The following is a 21,830-nucleotide window of genomic DNA, read 5'->3' on the forward strand; positions in this document are numbered from 1 at the left end:
CTTCTAAATTTTGTCCCATGCCCAATCTTAGAATCTAAATTTCTGGTACTACCTTCATCATCTCCCCATTGCAGGTCTTCAAAAGGTACTTTGAAAGAAAGTTTGGTATAAGGCTGGATTCCCAGTAGTTTTATTTTATTTTAAAGATTTTATTGATTGATTGATTGATTGAGAGCAGAGGGAGGGGCAAAAGGATTGGGGGAGAGAGAGAATCCTCAGTAGGCTCCACACTGAGCATGGAGCCCAATGTAGGGCTCAATCCCAGGACCCTGAGACCATGACCTGAGCCAAAGTCAGATGCTTAATCAACCGAGCCACCCAGATAGATACCCCTACCACCCTCTGTATTACTGTCTTTGCTTCCTTTTCAGGGTCTTGTGTGATTTTTTTCCTTTCTCTTCTTTATGTCTGCAAAAGAGAAATATTTGTAATTAGGAGATGGTTTTATATTTATTTTCCTAATCTAGGTTTAATATGTTTGCTAGACCTACCTATTCATTGGTTAGTTTGCAATCAATCCAGAAGCCCACAAAGGTCTTATTTCTCTGTATTTTTCTAACTTCCTCATAACTTGTCTGTGTCCCTATTTTCCAACTTCCCAGTGCTCTGTTCTTGCATCATTCCATTATTGATATTTTACACAGGAAAAGAAGAATAGAGATAGCCAAATATCATCATGCTCCATATCATCAAATTCTTTTTAAAATTTCTTACCCAGGCTTATCTTCCTGAGAGATATGGCTGTAGGTTAGAAATCTGGAGCCAGAGTGGGATATTCAGCAGACAAAGGAGCCCTGTGCTTATTCTTTCTGTAAATGGATTCAGAATAGTTGACAAATAAATATACTTTTTAAAAGTCATCTTTCCTTTACTTAAGGAGCACTTAAAAGAAACTACATTCAGTCTTTCAGTCCAGGGGGAATGTCCAATATAATGAATTTACTTCCACAGAAGCCTAAGAAAGTGAATTCAGCTTTGAAAGTGTTTAGTTTGCACCCAGGGAATAGTTTACATGCCTGGAGAAACTCTATCAAGATACAACAGGAATTTGGGAAATTGACTCAGTGCTAGGCTAATATTAACAATAATCCATCCAGCATTTTTGTACCCTACATCCTTATGTTTACAACGTCTTCAATACGCTACTTGCTTTCTACCACATGTCTCCAGATCATATTCATAAAAGAATTTCAAATATAACCACACAGGTCACTTCATTTTATCCTCTTAAAGATGGGATGAGAAAGCAAGTGGATGAACAAAATGAAATAGATAAATTTTTTAATAAAATAAGAGATTGGTTAAGTAACTCCACCGAAACCTACAAAAAGTAGAAATTGATTAATTTATTAATCAGTGGGTACCCATATATTGCTACTAAATGAAGGGAATAACATCCATAGACTCCAAAGTTCAGAAGAGGCCTGCTATGGTTATCAGAGAATAGTATCAGGCAAAAATATATCAAAATAACAGAAATTTCACCAAATTTCAGTGATTTCATTGTTTTAAACAGAAGCCTTATACATATCTATTTTAGAAAGAGTGAAAAGATGAAAGATGAAGAAAAGATGAAGACACTTAAATTTCCAGGAATTTTGAGATTGGGAGGTGAAAATTCTTTCATTAAGAAAGAGGTAGAAATGCAGTATAAAATGTAACAAGCATCTTAAATGCATAGCTGTGCTCACAAAAGCATAAGGGAAACTGACAGGGGCCAAAATCAAAGAAAGAATGGAAAGTTAGAAATGTGTGGGCCAAGAGGGAATGGTTGGCTTGAGAATATTTGCCAGTCCCCATAAAGCCTTGGCTTGTAATGGATGTGTAAGGACTGGATATAATTCTTTGGCCTCTGTAGGGTTGGACCTGATGTGCTTGCATAATGCTAGAACTTCTTTGGAAGTTTCTGATCATATCCTTTCTCAGAGCTTAGCTTCTCACCACTCTATTCATAAGAAGATCCCATAACAGAGGAGCTGGAGCCCCTAGTTTTATCATCCCTCCACTTTTACCTCACAGCTGGCCTAGGTAATAACAAAGATGAGGGATAGGTTTATATATGCAGCTTCACATCCAACATCAACTTGTTCTTCCTAATGCTCAGGCACTCCTGTGAAGTCCTGTCTTCCTAAACTCGTTTGCTACTTGTAATGATTTTATCTGGGTGCCTTATTTTCTTTTATGCTATGACCTTGCCTGTCTTTCCTGTTCATTCAGACATGTCTGTATAAGGATTTAGGTTAATTGAGGGGTACAGAATTTAAGTTTTGTCAATGAGTTTCTAGGTACTAGGAAAATCAAAGATAGTAGCTAAACACGAGTTTCTTTGTCTCTGAACAATTCAAATATAATCATGTTAGCTCTGTCTAAGCAAAATACATAAAAACCACTGATTGTGAAAGGACATGGAGGGCAAGGAGTGATGACTGCATGAACCTTATATGAAAGTCTTACATTAGCCCAGGTAACATGTTGTAGTGTATATAAGTTGCACTGGGGCTTTCATAAACATCCTTTTAGTTAATTGTGTCATTTTCTCTCCTTTCCTTATGTGAATAAGACCTGAGAGGGAAGGTAGCAGAATTCCTGCTTTGTCATGCCATGACTGTCCAAACACTACTAATTTTTATGAAACTATAAAAAATATGAAGAATGATGTTGCTTAATAAATGCAAGTCATTGTGAGAAGTCAAGTAGGTGCTCTTTTGGAGTTGGTTGAGAAGAATTGGAGGTGAGAAAAGAGACAAAGAGAATAGGTTTTAGCTTTTGGATCTGTGAGGCTTCTTATCTAGTATTCCACCCTAAGAAAAAAGAAGTGTATGATGGTAGTAGCATGGGGGTTATTGTACTTCTGCAGTCATAAGACATTCCTCATTAGGAGTGAGGAGAAGAAAATAAAAGGTGGGGAAATAGAGCAGAGGGATTAAGAATGAACAGCTGGGTTGATACATTGAAAACCTTTATATCATTAAGCTGCTGATTTATTCATTCAATAATGCATTCATATTCAATGTGGTTAGGGAAGACTGGAGGGACAATCCATTATGAACCTCTGTATCATATACCACGAAACACTTCATCAATCTCACTAATTTCTTCACATGTCTTTCCCTGAAGATTTTCAGCCACAGACTCTCACTTTTCCCCCAGGTAGGCTATTCCTGTGCCATTGCTTTAATTGCATGACTGCTCCTCATAACAGTAAATTAAAACATCTAAATCTGAATCTAGACAAATAATTTGTTCTACCACATTTCTCCCAGTGAGTTAAGTTAGGTAGTTTTTATAAAAGGACATGTGTTTAACAAATCTTGACATTTGGGTTTAGCGCATGAATTAGCCATTCTGGCCACGGCTTTGATCTGCATAGATGCTAGCTCAGCACTGAGAGGCTGTGTGGAATGTGATTCACCAGAGCAGTTCTGGGCAGAACCAATGACCTGGAAAACTCATTCTTGACCTTTCTGGCCACGGGTATCCTCTTATCTCATAGTGGTTACAATCGCCATGATCAGTATTTAATAATTCAAGTATATATTAAAATACCCAAATTCTCACCTACTTTAAATTGACTCTAAGTATTAACACAATGGTTTCTTTAAAGTAAAAATTAATGTTGCAATTTAACAAATAATTAACACAAGCCTGTAAAACAGCAAAAATTATTATACCTTTTCCCCAAAAAGGTTGAAAAAAGTGTAAACAGCTGTCATAGTAGAAAAGCTTTTCTAGATATAATGTGTAAAATGTAGGCGCTTTAATGTGCATTTATCAAGAGACAACAAGCAAAGGGGTTAGAGTGTGGCATTTTGAGTCAGACACACTTGGGTTCAGATGCTAAGCCTCATTTTCCTCATCTGTAAGATGGGGTTACAAATAGGACCTCTTGTGTAAAAGCACTCTGAGGATCAAATGAGAGTGTATGAGGCATTTAACAATGCATTACTCTATTCAGACACAATAGAGCTAGCTAGTGTCAGAATCTTTACAAATATATTGGTTTACAATCTATGGTGTTTTACCTTTCTGACTGAAGCACTCAACAGTCTGCTACGCATTCTATAAACTCAACTTATTAAGAATTTTTGCAGCAAGAAAGAATTTTTTAAAAATGAACTATACCACATATAGCTTTTTTTCGGGAATACAGGTCTGGGAGAACAAACTTTTAACTAAGGCTCTACCATATATTGGGGTTACAGCATACCCACTATTCACAACTGTTCCTCATCCCTGACCAAAGACTGCATATCAATAAAACCTTGTACTCTTCTTACTGTATTAGTGATGATCACTATGAATATTAAAGACAAATTTTTAAAAAGATTTTATTTATTTATTCATGAGACACACACACACACACACACACACACACACACACACACAGAGGCAGAGACACAGGCAGAGGGAGAAGCAGGCTCCATGCAGGGAGCCTGATACAGGACTCGATCCCAGGTCTCCAGGATCACACCTGGGGCTGCAGGCGGCGCTAAACTGCTGTGCCACCGGGGCTGCCCTAAAGACAAAATTTTTTTATTTTTTTTCTTTATTCATTCAAACCAATAAAGACTTATTAGATTTTTCTTAGGAGTTAAGCACCTGCTTTGCATTATGGGGGCTACAAAGGCAATGGGAACAGAGTCTTGGCCTCCACTTTCCACATCGATCATCAGCAGCATTTTTTATGATTCTTCTTTTTTCTAAATATAATTATTATTTTCTTAGTGTTAAAATTTGTATTAATCATTAGAGAAATATCTTTTATGCCATTCACAGATCCCTTCTTTGAATAAGTCACAGTGATGATGGATATGCAGAAGATAAAGCCTCCCCTATGATTACATAAAGTTCTTCTATTTCTGAATAAAAGAGAAACATGCATAAATGGGAAAACAGCTGTACTATGTAGTCAGCAAGTTGCATAGTTATCTCATCTTGCTGAGACAATGCAGCTTTGATTATACATTTTTTTGATAGTCACTACTAATAAGGATAGTTCTTAGGTGTTAATGTTGTAAATTCTTTAGAAAAAAGGTAAGTGAGCCTAAAAGATATTCAAGATATCAAAGATGGCAATGGTAATTTCAAGCATAACTCTCTTTCTATTGCTTAAGCTTTTATACTATAATAAATGTGGCAAATGACATTCTGGTATGGATTGGAATAATTCTGTCTCACTTCTTTGACCCTAAAGCAGTCTTTCTAACTTGGATTGAAAATCTGTACCATCAACACATCCTCTTACTGAACTCACATACTGTCTTTACTGACACTTCAAGACAGTGGTATAATTTTTCCTTCAAAAGAGTGAAGTTTTATTGATCTCATTCTAAGGAACTAAAGGAATTGAATGATAGCACAGGGAGGCTACTGCTGTCACCAGTACTTGTCATCATCTGCACAAGAATCAAGTCATGAGAGAAAGAGGTTTGAAATGCCATTGGGAAATCTTGGCTGTCTGCAAATGTGCACATTAGAGGCCAATGGTTTCACCCATGGCATACAAGTTTCCCAAGTGAAGTACTTATCAACCTTTTTCCATTTCAAAACACATGTAGAAAAATAATAATATTTCCTGGGGGTAAATCAGAGTAAATTTGGGAGTAGCTATACAAGATGTGGTGATAAAATAATTACATCTCTTTTTAAAGCAAAGTATTAAGAATAATACTTGATATTTAACTGGAAAAATACATCCAAGTAAAACCTTGACATTTCAAATGAGAAACCTGAGCTTGCTTCAGTGAACATAACTGTAATTTTAACAGATTTTTATACTTGAAATGGCCACAGCAATTTCTGATTAAGACTTTTTAAAAGATGTTAAAATGATGATGTCTCCAAAATTTGATAGTCATTACCAACAAGAAACTTTTAAATAGGTGATAAAAAATTTAAAACCATTATTATAAAAATTAATAATTGGAAATTAGGCTTAAAGAATATAGGCAGGGTTCTTGTTGAAATTTTCTGTGATAATAAAAAGGGATCTTGGATGTAGATTTTTAAAATAATTATGGAGCTCTGATTTGTGGAACATGTATACATTGTTAGAGCCGTCACCCTATGTTAGCCTGGATATCACTAAAAAGACACAAATAATAGAAGTACCAGAATAAAGACTTCAATTATTGACTATTGCATGGATAGCCGTCACCCTATGTTAGCCTGGATATCACTAAAAAGACACAAATAATAGAAGTACCAGAATAAAGACTTCAATTATTGACTATTGCATGGAATTGTATCCAAGGAATTGTACCCATCTCTTCCAATAGCCTATATATAGTTTGGACTGCTATTCTGTGTGGTTCTCCTTGAGTACCTCTATCAGTAACGCTGCCTTTTTTTTTTCAGAATGGCAGAGATACTCTTTGGCTCCATACTTGAATATCAGAGTTCATGGTGAAAGCCAGATATGGCTAGGAGTGCTTGCAACTTGAGAAGACCAGGCAATACTGTCATACCCCATTCCCCTTGGGCTGAGCTCCAGATGAGGAATCTAATAATCAGAGGTAATTGTCTTTGGGATTTCTACCAGCCTCTCACTACCACTAGGGTTGCCGATTCCAGAGGGTATCCTTATTTAACGGTACCTACCTCTGTAACTCTTTAGTAGCATACACAATTTGCAAACTTTTTATGAAGGTTTGCCATAGGGTCCAGAATAACTGATTGAATACCTATATACCTAATCATAGGATAACAGTGAAGTGCTCCTCCTTTCCTAAAAACTGGGAGATATTTATAGGAGAGTGAATAACATATTTATCTTATGAATTGCTGGTTTAGTTCCTAATGCAAAGAAAGAGCTCAATATTTTGAAAGAATAAGTAAATAATGCAAGAAGTAGGTTTGCTCCCTGATGGTTAAGACTACTCAAGATAATGCACTTGGGAGCATTAATGAGCCATGGGCAACACTATTGGAATAGTAGCTTAATTTATTCCACAAATTTATTCAGCAAATGTTATTCAACAAATTTGTTTATTTAACAAATAATTATTAAATTCTTACCATGAACCAGGCACTGTTCTGAGTGCTAAGGATCTAGTAGTGAATAGAAGAGTCATAAATCCCTCATGGGAAATGGAAGACACAGAAATAAACAGTATAAGTAAGTTCAATGTATATATGTTAGATGTTTATGAGATATGAAAAAAGCAAGATATTGATAAAGAATAGGGAAGGCTAGAGAATTTTAAAAAAGGAATTCTGAGAAAATGACAATTGAACAAAGACATAAAAGAACTAAGGAAAGAAGCCTACCAGTGTATGGGAAGAGCATACGGCTGGTGGAGGGAAAAGCAAAGGTAAAGGCCCTGAGACTAGAACACTCTGGTATGCTCAAGAGATGACGAGGAGGCCACTCTGGCTGGAATGGAGTGAGCAAAGAGGAAATTAACAGGGAAGAGTAGTGGTCCATGTCACATAGAACCCCGCAGGCTGCATTAAGAACATATTCTTTCAATCTGAGTGAGATAGATGAAATGCCAGAGGTAAAGGGGGTGAACAAAGGATTAATATGACCCAGCTTTTAACAGGACCTGTCTGTATGCCCTACTGAGAATAAACCAAAAAAGCAAAAAGACAGAAGCCAGCATACCAGTTAGGAGGCTTTTGTAGTAATTCAGAGGAGACATGGTAGTGATTTGGGAAAAAGGCAGAAGCAGTGCAAATGATGATGAGTCAGGTTTAGGATATGTATCAAAGACAGAGTGAGGAAGATTTGCTGATGGAGTCAATGTGGGACATGAAAGAAAAAAAGGAGTCAAGGCTGGTATTTGTATTCATAGCCTGAGCAACTGAAAGAGTTAAGCCATTGTGAAGACTGCCTTTAGATTTACCTGGTATAAACCTATCAGTGAAATTATTTATCAAAATGGGACTCAGAGAAACAACTTTGGCTATATGTCCCTAGTACTATCTTCTTTTAAAAATCATTTTGTAGAAAATGGCATATATAAAAGTTTAGAAGGTAATATAATAAACCAACTTCAATAACGATCAACATTTTGTAAGTTTTATATCTTCTATTCCCCTTATACACATTTCTATTTTTCTGGAGCGTCTTAAAGCATACTAGCCATCATGTTACTATTAGAGAACAGTCAAGAGAATGTGATGCCAGGTGACCCACCAGCGGGACCTAGGCAATCAGATGCTCCCTACTCTGCTCCCTACTCTGTCCCCTGCCCTTGGAATGTATGCTCTGCAGATTGTTCTCACAGTGGGGGCTTCTTCAAGGATGCAGCCTGGAAAGAGTAAGGTGTTGTTGAGACTATTTGGACTAAATATATGGTTGAACCAAGTTAAGTCCTCTATGTAACTTTTAAGATTCTGACAGGTGCAGATATCTACTCATCTTGTGGCCACTCAAAGTAGGCCTCATTTGTAAGTTCCCTTGTTTATTAAACGTGTCATCTACCATTGTGGAGTGGTCTACCTCTTCCTGCAGACTCTCCTTGCACTCTGGGTAGGGAGGCCAGTTTTAGATTTCACCCAGGCAGCTCCTGAGGTTGCAACCTAAGAGCTATTTCCCTCTTAACTCATTCAGTATACTTCACTAATTGACAATGAAATTTTTATGTACCCGTTATGACATTATTATACCTGAGAAAGTGTTTCTTAAAACCAGAACATACCCTACTACTCTATCTTTCTGCCATTTCTTAACACCATTTAATATGCTAGCCATATTCATATTTCCCTAATTGTCTCAAAATTATCTACTAACAAGTGGTTTGTTCAGATCAAGGCGCAAACAAGTGCCTCACATCGTATTTGATTGTTATGCCTTTTAAGTCTCTTTCATTCAATAATAGCCCCGTCCCTTATTTTCTCTCCATATTTCTGATTTTTAAATTATTATTATTATTAATTTATTTTATTTTACAGAAACTGGGTCATTTGTCTTGTAGAATGTCCCATATTATGAACTTGGCTGCTCATCTTTTCCTGAGAGATTTTTGTAAATGGCTCTCTACCTTTTTTTTTTTTTTAATGATAGTTTTTTTGCTGTTTGTTCTTTTTAAGGCTTGATTTAGTGCAACTTCAGTAGTTTTGGACAGAATCTACATAGGTAGTATTGATTACTTCCTATTGCACCATTAGATTTTTTAATCCATTGATGAATATTGCTTACATCCATTATTAATAAAATTGGGATTGCAAAATGGTGGCTTTCTAAGTCTATCATTTCTCCTGTAGTTTTATCACGCATTCTATAGGAAAGAACCCTCTCTTATCAAATATTTGATTACCCTGAAATAAAGTTTTAGAGGAAACAAAAAGGTATTTAGTATTTTTCTTTATTTCTTAATCTGCAGAATACTGAATTTGTCCATTGAATTGTCCATTGTGGTAAATAGTGACTTTTAGTTTCGAAAAATCATCATGAACTCATAGGTTATTATATATTTGATGTGTTGCAATCCATTGTAGTAATTTTTTTGTGTATGACTTATTTATGCTATGCTAGGCCAGTGAAAGCCCCCTTCTTTGTCTCTTTGGCATGGGTTTATTAGTCTTTGGTAGGTTTCTGGCATAAAATATTCATTGTATATTTCCTGTACCAGACATAGAATCAGCCATTTCTCTTAGTTTCTGTTAGTGTGAAATGGTATTCAAGGACCACAAGATGTATGTTAGGGGTAAATTGCTATAGATTGTCATTGTCTCTTGGATCAGAACTTTATAAAGGGAAAAGAAAAGGATACTAATCCTGGGATTTGTACATCCTGACATGCCTTACTAGAGATTCAGTATTTATTGGCATTTTGGTCAGGACTGATCTAAGTATTTCCAAAGGGAGCAGCATCCTACCTCTGGTCACTAAGCCCCAATAATACTCCCACAAACACTACCAATCACTGTTAAATTTAAATACTTTCAGGAGGAGTTGTTATTTTTGGTTGAGGTCCACTGAAGATTATACCCTCTCTTGGTTTCATTTCCAAGTTTACAAAAAAAAAAAAAATATATATATATATATATATATATATATATATATATATGAGTACGATTTTGGCATTACAATTGTTTTAATGTTTTTCTGAACATTAAGAGATGCTCTGAACAGAAAATGTGACCATCTGAAAATTAGATGAATAGAGTTATTCATTATAAAATTGGTATTAGATTTCATATATTAGCCTAGTGTGATTTTGTTTAATGATGGTGCTCATTGACAGACTGGGGGTTATACTGGGGTATACTGATACATTTTATTTTATTTCATTTTTTAGAAACACAAGACTGAGAACCAGAACCTGGATTTTGGTAAGTTTAACAAGATAATTTCACTTTTGAAGATTTATTATATTTTTCTTAGTCACTCTCCATTTAACTTACTTTGTACATATTTTTATTCACTTCATTCCTGGTGAAGAAAGTATGTATACTGGTGATACATAAACATTCCAGAAGAAGAAAAGGAATAACATGGTATTTGGAATTTCCTATTAGCCTATTTGTAGTGAAGAGCTAATTCTACAACAATTGCTCATTGGATCAATGGTTTCAGTTAGTACTTATTTGGTACTGGCCAGACAATCTGAGTTGGCCCAAACAGAAAAGGGGCATTTACTGGGTCACATAACTGACAGTCTGAGATTAGGACAAGCTTCCGACATGCCTTAGTTCAGATGCATAAATAAAGTTATTAGAAACAGATTCTGAGTCTATTGTCTCTGAGTTTGAGTTGCTGGCATTTTTAGTTTGGTTCCATTCAATGTCACAAGATGGATGCAGTTGGGCCGAGTCTTACCTCTTCCAAATCCCAGACACAGAAGATAAAGGGAGATAGAGATAGAGATAGAGATAGAGATAGAGATAGAGATAGAGATAGATAGAGATAGAGATAGAGATAGAGATAGATAAATAATGAGATTGAGAGTGAGAGATTTCTGGAAGCTCCAGAAAACATGCCTGCGTATCTCATTGGCTCTACCAGATTAGTACTCACTCAGAAATGATCACTTTGGCCAAGGGGATTGGTTCCTCTGGTTTATCTAAACCTATTGGAGTATTTTCATGGAGAAAATCATGAGGAGGCTTGAGGGAAAAAAGAATGGGGAAGGGATGCTTTTAGTGGATGGTTATTGCTAGGGATGATGGATGCTGGAAGCAAACTAGCTAATTACTTAAGTTCCTCAATCTGGTTATTGAAAGCCTTGAGAATAAAAACTAAAAAAGCCATAGAGCCTATTGTTTAAGAGTTAATTTACTTAAATCTCAAAATTAAGGATATCTATGAACTATAGAGTCTATTATTTTAAAAAGAATTTCATATTGTCATCTTATTTTTTCATATTGTCATCTTAAATGAAATAAGAACTACCATTTCATATTGCAAGCAGTGGTTATTGGAGATCTACAAATCTGCAGCTTGCATATATTAATGTTCACTCTTAACCATGCCATAAACTAAGATGCAGTCATGCATTAACTCATAGAAGTTATTAGGTCAAAATTATATATATTCATTTTTAAAGCAAGTCTTTAAAGAGGGTCCATTGAAATCTCTGTTTATTTTTCCTTCTTTGTTTTGCTTACTTAACCACATTAGCGTTGGATAATAAAATGACCTATTATGATAATGATAAGTTAAGCAAACATAAAAAGCAACAATGGTTTTATGTTCTTAGAATATAAGAATTAGTGAAAATGGAGAATTAAAGCCATATAGGACACTGGTATTTCCTTGAAAAGGAGATGGAACATACATCTTGATCTTTAACAGGTAAACTGGAATTATTCTTTCTTGGTGAACATAGAACTAGTAGAGCAGAATTTAACCTGCCAGAGCAATAAATTATTCCTAAGACATATTTTCATAACAATAAAGACCATTTTATATATGGGAAAAAATGTTGACATGTTGGGATGACATGACATGTTGACAATAAACGAAGTCAGATAGGAGGAAGACATGATATTAGTTGTGGCCCCAAGTCCAACTACAGTGACAGAGGCTGAAGTTTATCCCACTATCCTCTTTACAATTCTCCCAGGAAGAAAGTCCCACTGAAATCCTAAAGGAGCTACTTCCAAAACATATATAAAGAAATGTATACAAAGGGCTCAAAGTGCGAACTGCTGTGGTTGTTGAAGTGCACTGCCTTTTTCCTCCTTTAGGAATTGTATGTTTTATTCCACTAGCTCCTGAGAGCTACTCAAAGATGTGCCATTAGTTATTATCCCTCTTTGAGGATTTCCTTTGGAAGATTGGGTGAGGAAGGAGACTGTGTCCCCGAAGCTCCTTCCAAGAGCAACTTGTATCCATGGAGCAGTAATGACTTGATTCTCTTGACTCAATTCAAGATAACTCTAAGAAATCATTCCAGTACTGGAGCTGTGCATGGGGTTGGGTGATATCTGATTGGGATTGCATTGCCCAATCCCAATTCAGTTTTCTTTCCATCTCTTAATCTTTACATCTTGCAAAAACACTCTCTAGGATGCAGGTAGCAACATTTTCTTAAAGATCTCAGTGTTTTCTCGGGTATCATGGCACTAAAGATAGAAAACATTTCTTAATAGTGCTCTGTAAAATTTGAGAGAAAGCAGGAGGATGTTTTCTTTTGTGAGAGGGGGTTGAGGCAGTGTTAGGATGTATAATCAGCTTTGGGTTACACCAAGCGTTTCTAGATTCTGCTGTGATGGCCAATGTTCACTTTTGGTGTAGATACTGCAGTTTCTGGGATTGCTAGGAGCATCTTTTGTTGTAACCTATACGTTTTGGGGATTATACAACTCAATTTACTACAATGTCAAGCAAAGTGCTTTGTATTTAACGGGCCTCTTGAAAACATGGGCTAAATTCATTCATGCATGATTATTAAGTGAATAATTAAATTGATAAATTATTTGTATTAAAATCAGTGGCATAATATACTTTCTTCCTTAAAGAATGGTCATGTTAATTGAATACGAAATTGATTAATTTTGTTTAATTCAATTTAGTAACTTATTTCACCAAAATTTATTATCCAGGTCTTAGCAACTCCACTTACTAGTTTTGCATCTTGAGCAAATTTTCTAACCTTGCTGAGTTTCACTCTCATCATCTAGAGAACCAGAATAACAATAGAATTTACTTTATTAATGTGAGAACTGAATGTAATAAAGCATGTCAAGCTATCAGCACAGTGCCTCTCACAGAGTAAGCATTTTATAAGTGCTTACTGTTGCTGCAATTAGTATTAAAATAGAAGCAGATTTTATGGCCAGTCACCCTTCCGATGGCATCCCTCATCTTCATGACCCTGTTCATCTGACCCTTGCTTTCTCTCTGCCCTTGAGCTAGTAGCTCAACATTCTATCAAGTGTGAGTGAGGTTCCTCTTAGATTATTGGTCTTGCCCTTTTCATAGGATTGCTTTTCTCTGAGAGTGACATAGTAAGCTCTTCTCTGAGGGCAGTGTGTTCTTCCTGAGTGCTCAGTCTGCTTTATTTCTATGTTCAATAATGTCATAATACCATTTTTTTTCTAAACTGCGTTTTTCTTTTTATAGAAGCCTTTTGTCATAAGGAAAGTGCCGGGTAAGTGACACTCAGTTCAATGTCCTCAAAGCCTTTGTGTTGTCCCAAGGGAGTTAAGTTGACCAGGGTTATATGAAGGAATGGAGATTCAGAGGTTTTTCCTAAGGAGGTAGCACAAGCAGAACCGTAGCATTACAGTCAGAATTACCCGAGTTCAAATTTGGAGTGGCCTGTAGTACTTTGTATGTGATCTTTCCTTTCATCTTTATATCTTCACAACTTTGTGTGTATGTATGTGTGAGGGTACTTTTAATATGTCTGTTTTAAAAATGAGGAAATAAAGGTTCAGTGAACAACCATCACTATTAGTATTATTACAGCTATACTTTAAAAGGTATGTTATTTATTCGGGATTGGCTATAATGATTAAACGTGAGTGTAGGGACTACTGGGCACTACATTTATAGGGCTGGCACCATCCCCCATCGTTTTCATCACTTATACTATTTAATCCTCACTACAACTTTTTAGGGCAAATCCTGTTGTGATTTTTATTACACAGACAAGAAACTTGAAGCTTGTCCTCATGAGGAAGTCAGGGTTCAGAGAGGTGTCCTAACTCCATACCTCCCCACACCTTGTTTCTTTGCATAGTCACTTCTAGTCCTCAGCAGAAAAGTAGGGTTGCTTACAGACCTCACTCTCATTTTAAGCAGCAAAGTTAGGCAAGCAAAGAGAAAAAAAGAAAAAGAAAACATTAAAACTTGTTTGTGGGATAGCTTTTCATGTAGCCTTTCTTTCTCTGGCATGTAGACTCTAAGTGCCATGAGGGAAAGGATTTGTGTCTATTTTATTCCCTCTTTATCCCTGGCACTAGAAAGTGCCTGGCTCACTCTATCTCTTAAGATGGTAATGAATGAAGTTGGGGAGTATGTGTCTCTGCTGAAGCAGGTCCCTACCAGCTGGGGAATATTTCTGAGATATTTCCAGCAGAAATGTTACAACTACAGGCGCATTAAAGAATAACTAGAAAAGTCATAGCATGGTGTGTCTAGAGGTACAGAGGAAATGGTTAGAGCCAGTGCTCTGGTTACACTCAGAAGCTAGAGATCCAATATCCTCTAAATTTTATAAAAATGTTTTGTATTTGAGCTGTACTCCCTAGAGTCTGGACTATGAATCTAAAGTCTTTCCTAAATTTTTACCTTTCCATTCCTAGTCTTTTGACTTGTTTTTCTATTTTTTTCTATTTTATTTTTTTTTACTTATTCCTATTGTTTTTTCTATTTCCAAGAATATATTTTTTCCCCCTAAATTACATTTCTCTGAGTCTTCTTAGAAGTTGTTGTCACCAGATTTGATGCCTTACTTTTTCTCTTGAACTACTTTTTTTTTAATGTATTTTTCTAAAGTACATTTCTGGACATTTTTATTCAGGAGTGATAAATAGCTGGTGTACTACTGGGTCACTGGACCTTGGAAACTCTTTCTGTTGCTCTGGCACCTGAGTGACATGATTTGGCCAGACTCCCAACTGGTCAAACTGTAGACATTACTCTGCTGTCCTCTGGTAATTAATAAAATGGAAAAGAAGTCTCATGTGAAAAAAAAATTTATTTTTATTTTGTATGCAAACATTTTTTTTCTCTGCCTGAATGCCTGAAGGATTAAAAAAATTTTCTTGGAGTTAACACTCTGCACAAAAATACATTCACAAATAGAGCTCTTTAATTTTTTATCCATCATTCTGAGCCTTCAACTTAGAAAAATTCTCTTTGTTACTTATCTAATTTTGGTTTTGCCTTTCTTCTGTTTGTCCTCTCGCTCTTGGGAAATTTCCTAAATCTGTTGTCCACTAAAGTTGTCTTCATCTTAGCATATTTCCAACAGGTTGTTAAAGTAATAAGTTGATCTTCAACATCAGGAATTGGTGAAATATGGTACATAGCCTGTTTTTATAGGGCCCATGAGCTAAAAATGGTTTTTATATTTTTAAAGAGTAGCTTAAAAATAATGATGATGATGATGATAATAATAATAATAATAATAGGCAGCAGCAACACAGGCTATATCTGGAATTCACAGCCTAAAATACTTATCATATTATTCTTTATAGACAAGTTTGATGACTCCTGTTTCTAAATCAAATACTCATTTTGCTGTAGTATCTAATCTGTTCTTACTGCCTCAACTTAATTTTTAAATTTATTTAACCTTATTTTTTATCTGAAAACATTTATTTCCTTGTCTTTGGTTTATTTTTTTATGAATTCAATAATTTTATTTTTCTAGAGATAGCCCTTCTTTCCTTGGCAATAGAAAATGGGAGAGGAAGTTTCAAGTAAAAAGAAAATAGCCTGTTTTAGAATATGAGGATACGAGAGTGAGGATTTATGTCTTTTTTTATTGTATTATTTTTATGTATTATCTCTAGTGCTTGAAAGTGGGAATTAGGATGTTAGCTACCAGGAAAGCACTTTTCTTTTGTCAGGAAAATTTACTTTGTTGCAAAGTTTGTATATATGTATTCATATTTAAATTGTTGTTCAGTTAATTTTCAGCTGAAAATTGTTGTTCAGCTGACCTATGGGCTTTCCTCACTCACTATCTCCAGATGGAAAGCTGGGATGCCTATATCCATGAAAAATTCTTTTGTTTAAAGGAAGAATAGAAAAAGTCATCAGAGAGGCTGTTTTTATTTTCTTTTTCTTTATTCCCCCACGATTTTTAGGGGAGAGGTGTCATTTCAAACTGACATGGCTGTTTTATGAGTCTGCAGTAGTAAATTTCATGGTTTACCTGTGATTAGGGCACATCAGTTGGAAGAATGGTGATGAGGGTCATAGCCTGGTGTATGTATCTGGATACTAAAATAGTTTCTGAAATTCTTAAATTTGTTCAATTTGCTAGTCTTTCAAGTATCCCCAAGGGACTCTTCTCCTCTCTTGAGTCATGCCAGTTTTAGATTAGTAGTTCCCAGGGCTCCGTTGGAAATCCTGTTCATTTATTACCTATGTGGGTACCTTCTCACATCCTTCACTTCTGCTGATTTGTCAGCTGGTTATTGCTTTTTGTAACTTGGTCTTACCTTTAGTGTATCTTAAAAGAAACCTTTCAAAATTTTGTCTTAATGACAAATATCTTCTCCATTTTCTCGTACTGATAAAGTGTTTAAATATAATTTTAATTTTGGATCTTTCAAAGAAATTTTGGAAGGGAAGAGAATTAGTTGATTGTTCTTAAACAGCTATCCTTAAAGATAGGTACTTCAATGCATTTCCACAGAAGTTAATTCTTTTAGTCCTCAGAAAACCTTGTGAAATAGAAAACTTTTTAAAAAATCTCTACATTCCTTATAAAGAAAACAAGCTTCAGAGAGATTAAGTGACTGTCTCAGGGTCACATGACTGGTAAATGGTTTCAGCTCCTAGGTCTCATGCCATGTCCTCCACCTGGAGATTTATACAGAGGTGGAACAGGTCCACTCCTCTGGTATGATTAGAAGTGATGCTAGGAATGTCCTTTATCTAAAACATCAACCACATCACCTTCCCTTCCACCACTATTATGAAACTATTGGGTTAAAAAAAATTAAGTTCTTAGAATTCAGTGAAAATATTAATTTTCTTTACTGTAACCAATTTAAAAAAATTGATCCAGACTACCTTCTGATCTGCTGGTATTTGACTTTCATCCATTTGATCCCCTTACAGCTCAATGCATCCTATTTCCACAACTTGCAGTTTAAAAGGCAAGTGATTTGTATCCATCAGCTCAGCAGTGACAACAGGGCTAAATCCATCATTGGGTATTACTTGGTGTTCCTGCACAGGCTGCCAAATGCCTTCCAAAGCCACTGAAATTGATGGTGACAATTTCCCACATTCTTCATTTATGGTTTACATTGTGACTTTCTTCCACTTCAATCTCTCTAGGGACTAAATCCAGTCTGTTTTGTGTTAGATTTTGCAGTTATAACCTATTTTATCTTTTGAAGTTATACCCTGAGCCTTTTGTTACATCTGTGAATCAGCCAAAACACTTACAGGTAGTAAGACTTCCTTTTTAGGTTCTGTTACCTTTGATTGTTTTCTTTAAATGGCCAGGGAGGAATACATTATAATTGGTGGTGTCAAATGCTCCCAGCATTTCTGTTTTGATTTGATCATCTTCCTATTTTGTTGGGTTTTATTTTACAATGACTTGTACTTCTAGTAAGTTGATCCATGTACACTGAATTTTGGTCCAATTCCACTCTGTTGGACTGGTTACACTGAAAGCACATCTGATGGTGGGACATCATGGTACCTTCTACTACCTTTACAGTTAATGGGAGTTGGTTGGGTGCAAAAAGAAGAAGCAGAAATGCTTGAGTAGTAGGCACTAAAGACAGTTTTAGCCATGCAGCGTCAATGCAGATGGCTATTTTCCATGGCACTATATTGAGTTGGGCTGCTTATTTTCAACACAGGTCTTATACAATTCGTGAAGCAAAGAGAAAGAACTCCAAAAAGTCAGAAACTACTGACAGTAGTTAAGACAAATCAACTGGGAATGTATCCTTAGTGTGAGAAGCCCTCAGTTCACTTTTCCAGTAGCATATGGAATAAAACTTTTTTACTTATACGTATTGAATTGGCCTTGAAGTTCTATGGCTGAATAGGGATAACATTTTTAAACTTGCTATTGTTTTTACATAAGATTTTGATTGTTTTTGAATTTATTCTTTAAGTTTAATTAGTAACTGAGATTTCTAACCTTTAAAATCTGTGGAGCTTTTCCTTCTTTGTTTTCCTCATTTGAGCCCCGTTTTCCTGATGATGTATAGAATTAATGTAAAGGAAATGTAGTAGATAAAATTATGGTGTCAAATCCAAACTCAACTAGAATTTTTATTATCTATGCTGTTATAAAGAAACCATCTTTTCTTGATAGTATCTATGTCCAAAGTTCTTAGAAAGCTTCTTTGAGTTCAAGAAGATACAAAGGGGGCAGCCCGGGGGGCTCAGCGGTTTAGCGCCGCCTGCAGCCCCGGGTGTGATCCTGGAGACGCGGGATCGAGTCCCATGTCAGGCTCCCTGTATGGAGCCTCCCTCTGCCTGTGTGTGTGTGTCTCTCTCTCTCTCTTTCTGTGTCTATTATGAATAAATAAATAAAATCCTTAAAAAAAAAAAAGAAGATACAAAGGTGAATAAAATTTGTACTCTAACTGTAAAGGCTAATTTTTCCTGAAGGAGATATCTGACACATTATGTATGAGTGGATTAAAAACATAAAAGTTAGTGTTTCATAAAGTTTTAGCTTGAATGTATATTTTAGGGGGAGAATGATATAAACAAGTGGGAGGGGAAGACAGATGACAATGGAATTATTGTCTAGAAAATGACTTTACTCAAATAGACACATACACATGTTATGTTCCACATTCATTAAAGTAGAAATTGTGTTCAAGCAAGAATGTACTTACTCCATGACCAGCTTTTTATTATCTTTGTATCCTCTTCTTTCTATCCAGTTCCTGCTCATGAGGTCAGCTGTGGGCATACAATAACAACCCATGGAGGGGAGATCCTAGAGACATTTTCAGTTTACGGGATGCCCTTGTACATCTGCAGCTATTGCTGCTTCCCCCCTCTGATGATAATTTCTTATGAATTTTATCAGAATCCCATAGGAACCTTTATTGGGAGGTTAACTCTGAAGCTACTTGCTTTACTGACTATACCTTCGTTATTCTACACTTGAAAATATCTGGCACAAATAAAGCATTTCAGGATAATAACTTTCTTTACAGCTACATTACTAACCCAAAATTCATTCTTTGTAATTTTTCATACCGTTTTTTAATTGTTTTATGTATATACCAGGATTTTCTCCTTCAATACTTTTCAATCTTCAGTAAGGTGTCATATCTTGGAGTGATTTATCCTATTATGGCTCCTTCTATAATCACATTCACTTTGGATTAAATGACATAATCTCTGAGCAGCGTCTGTGGAGGGAGAAGCAATTCTAAATTTAAAAATATATGGATTCTAAAATTGAAAACCTGTGTGGTTAATGCAAGTGGAGTGGCCACACATGGAGCAGGTAGAAAGTTCTTAATAAGAACCCACTGAAGAAAAAAAAAAAAAAAAAAGAACCCACTAAGAACAAATTTCAAGTCAGTTACCAATACATTGATAGCTATCCATGTCAGGGCTTGGGTATAGTCTTTGAATAGTTCTAGAAATCTTATAGAATAGAAATAAAGCTTATTTTCATGGTGTACAAGACCTTTTATGTCCAGCTCTGGACATCTATTCTGGCTTCAACTTTAAGTATTAGTTTCCTGTAAACAGAATGTTCTATATTTCCATTCCTGTCCCTATGCTGTCTTTTTACCTGGAATAGGTCTACCTTCCCAAGGTTACTAGGCTAGACTCTTTGTATCAATCATTTATCTTAGGTATAACCTTCGAAGAATACTCTCTCAGACATTCTATATCTACTTCTTAAATGAATACCATGCACCATATTGTATGTAAATTATTTGTTTGCACATTCTGTTTAAAATTCTTTGTTGTGTTCTGGGAACCAACCCAGTGCCTGACACAGAGTATATTTATACATGTGTTGCAACATCAGAAACAGAAAAACAGATGGAACGACAGCCACAAATAGATAAATGTTAGCCTAATCAGAAAGAGTATAAGGAAACTCATTTCAAATTTAGTGTAGATAAAAATTGTTTCATGCCTACCACCATGAGACTTCTCTTCCACACACACAAACTTTGGTTATTTTTCTCCAATAAGTAGAATTTATTTGATCTTCTTTGCCTCCTGAATCAAATTCAAATGCCTTATGTAGGCACAGAAAATATGAATTCTGGATCTTAATTTCCCTGTCCCAATTTCTTCTACTACTCATTCTTTACTTACAATTCTTTCCACTTACCAGTTGTATGGTAATTATTTCTCTTGGAACCTCAACTTTCTTCTCTGTAAAATGAGAATAAATGATATAAACTTTATAATATTAGTGAAATAATGATATATATACTACTAGTCTAGAATCATTGTTCAAAATGTTAATTACTATTGATATTCAGATAAATATTATGACTCCCCAGTAGTTTACTCCATCTAAACATTTAAAATATGTCTTGGGATGTGTTCTTTTTTGCCTCTTTGCTTTTGTTTGCTTTATTTGTATTTTCCTATTCAAACAATAATTAGTATTCAAAAATTTATCTTCAAGAACCTAAGTGCTTTGTAAAGTATTCTTTGACAATCTAATCTTTTTTTTTTATTTTTTTGACAATCTAATCTGATGTGATATTTCTTTTTATTTTTATATAGATTATCACGTTTATAATAAATACAAAAATTGCTGAATTGATTCATGCAGCCTTCCAACACATATCTATTGAACACTTACTGTGTATAAGTCATTATGTTAGACAGTACAGATAGGTGGTAAATGACATACCACTGTCATTCCACCCAAGGAATTTTTGGTGGAATGGTTTACAGAAGGAAATCTGGAGTCAGATTGTTGATATCTGTAACTAGGTTCCACCACTTACTAACCACATGACCTGGAAAAATTATTTAGACTTTAGTTCTTAAAAACAAAATAAAACAAACAAAAACAAAAACAAAACAAACCCCCCAAAACTCTGGCTTTTATAGGTATAGATTACCAAGAAGAGTATGTGGCACAAAGTAAGCACTAAATAAATGTTATCAGTACATTATTATTATTCTAGAAAAAGTGAGTAATTTTAAACACTTAAACAATGAATTTTTATTATAATTTTTTAAAATTTAATACTTAAAAGGGAATTTGAGAAATCTGTCTCAGGCCCTAATCTGAGATTCAAAAATACTCTAAGGTAGATGGAAAATTTACATGCTGATTAAATATTTTCAAAGACCCTACAGAATAGTGCAGACTTCAAGGTAGTGAAATAAAAGCTGCCCAAAAGACTTCTACTTCCCAGAAATAGCTAACCAAATGGTTTGGACTAATCCTTCCAGTAGTGGTAACTAAAAGAACTAGTCAAAAATCTGTTATAGTGAGATATTGCCAGACTATGATAAAGTGTTCGATAATAGCCACTGAATTAAACCAGAGCTGTTTCTACCCAAGGACATTTTCCTAAAGCAGGTCAGAGCTGGGGCTCTATGAGAGATAACTAAGGGACAGCAGTCAAATTCCTTTGGTCACCAGAAGCAAAGCTCTCAGAGAATCACTTGTCCCCTTCCCCTCTTCATCTCCCAATTCTAAGAAAGTTGTTAAGAGACATGGAGAACTTTAAGGCAAACTCCTTGAACTAAAGAGAAAAGGTCAAATTTCAGT

The 21,830-nt window shown here is 35.4% G+C and overlaps 1 long non-coding RNA gene across 1 annotated transcript; it reads right to left on the reverse strand.

The window, feature by feature from the left end:
- Positions 1 to 157: 157 nt before the first annotated feature.
- LOC144324674 (uncharacterized) lies at positions 158 to 19,464 on the reverse strand. Its single transcript, XR_013390099.1, has 3 exons — positions 19,322 to 19,464; positions 715 to 809; positions 158 to 408 (listed from the first exon to the last, which is right to left on the reverse strand). It is a non-coding gene; the product is annotated as an uncharacterized LOC144324674 (long non-coding RNA).
- Between the last annotated feature and the right edge of the window lie 2,366 nt (positions 19,465 to 21,830).

The sequence above is a fragment of the Canis aureus genome, chromosome 12, assembly GCF_053574225.1.
Source record: "Canis aureus isolate CA01 chromosome 12, VMU_Caureus_v.1.0, whole genome shotgun sequence".
NCBI classification, from domain to species: Eukaryota; Metazoa; Chordata; class Mammalia; order Carnivora; family Canidae; genus Canis; species Canis aureus.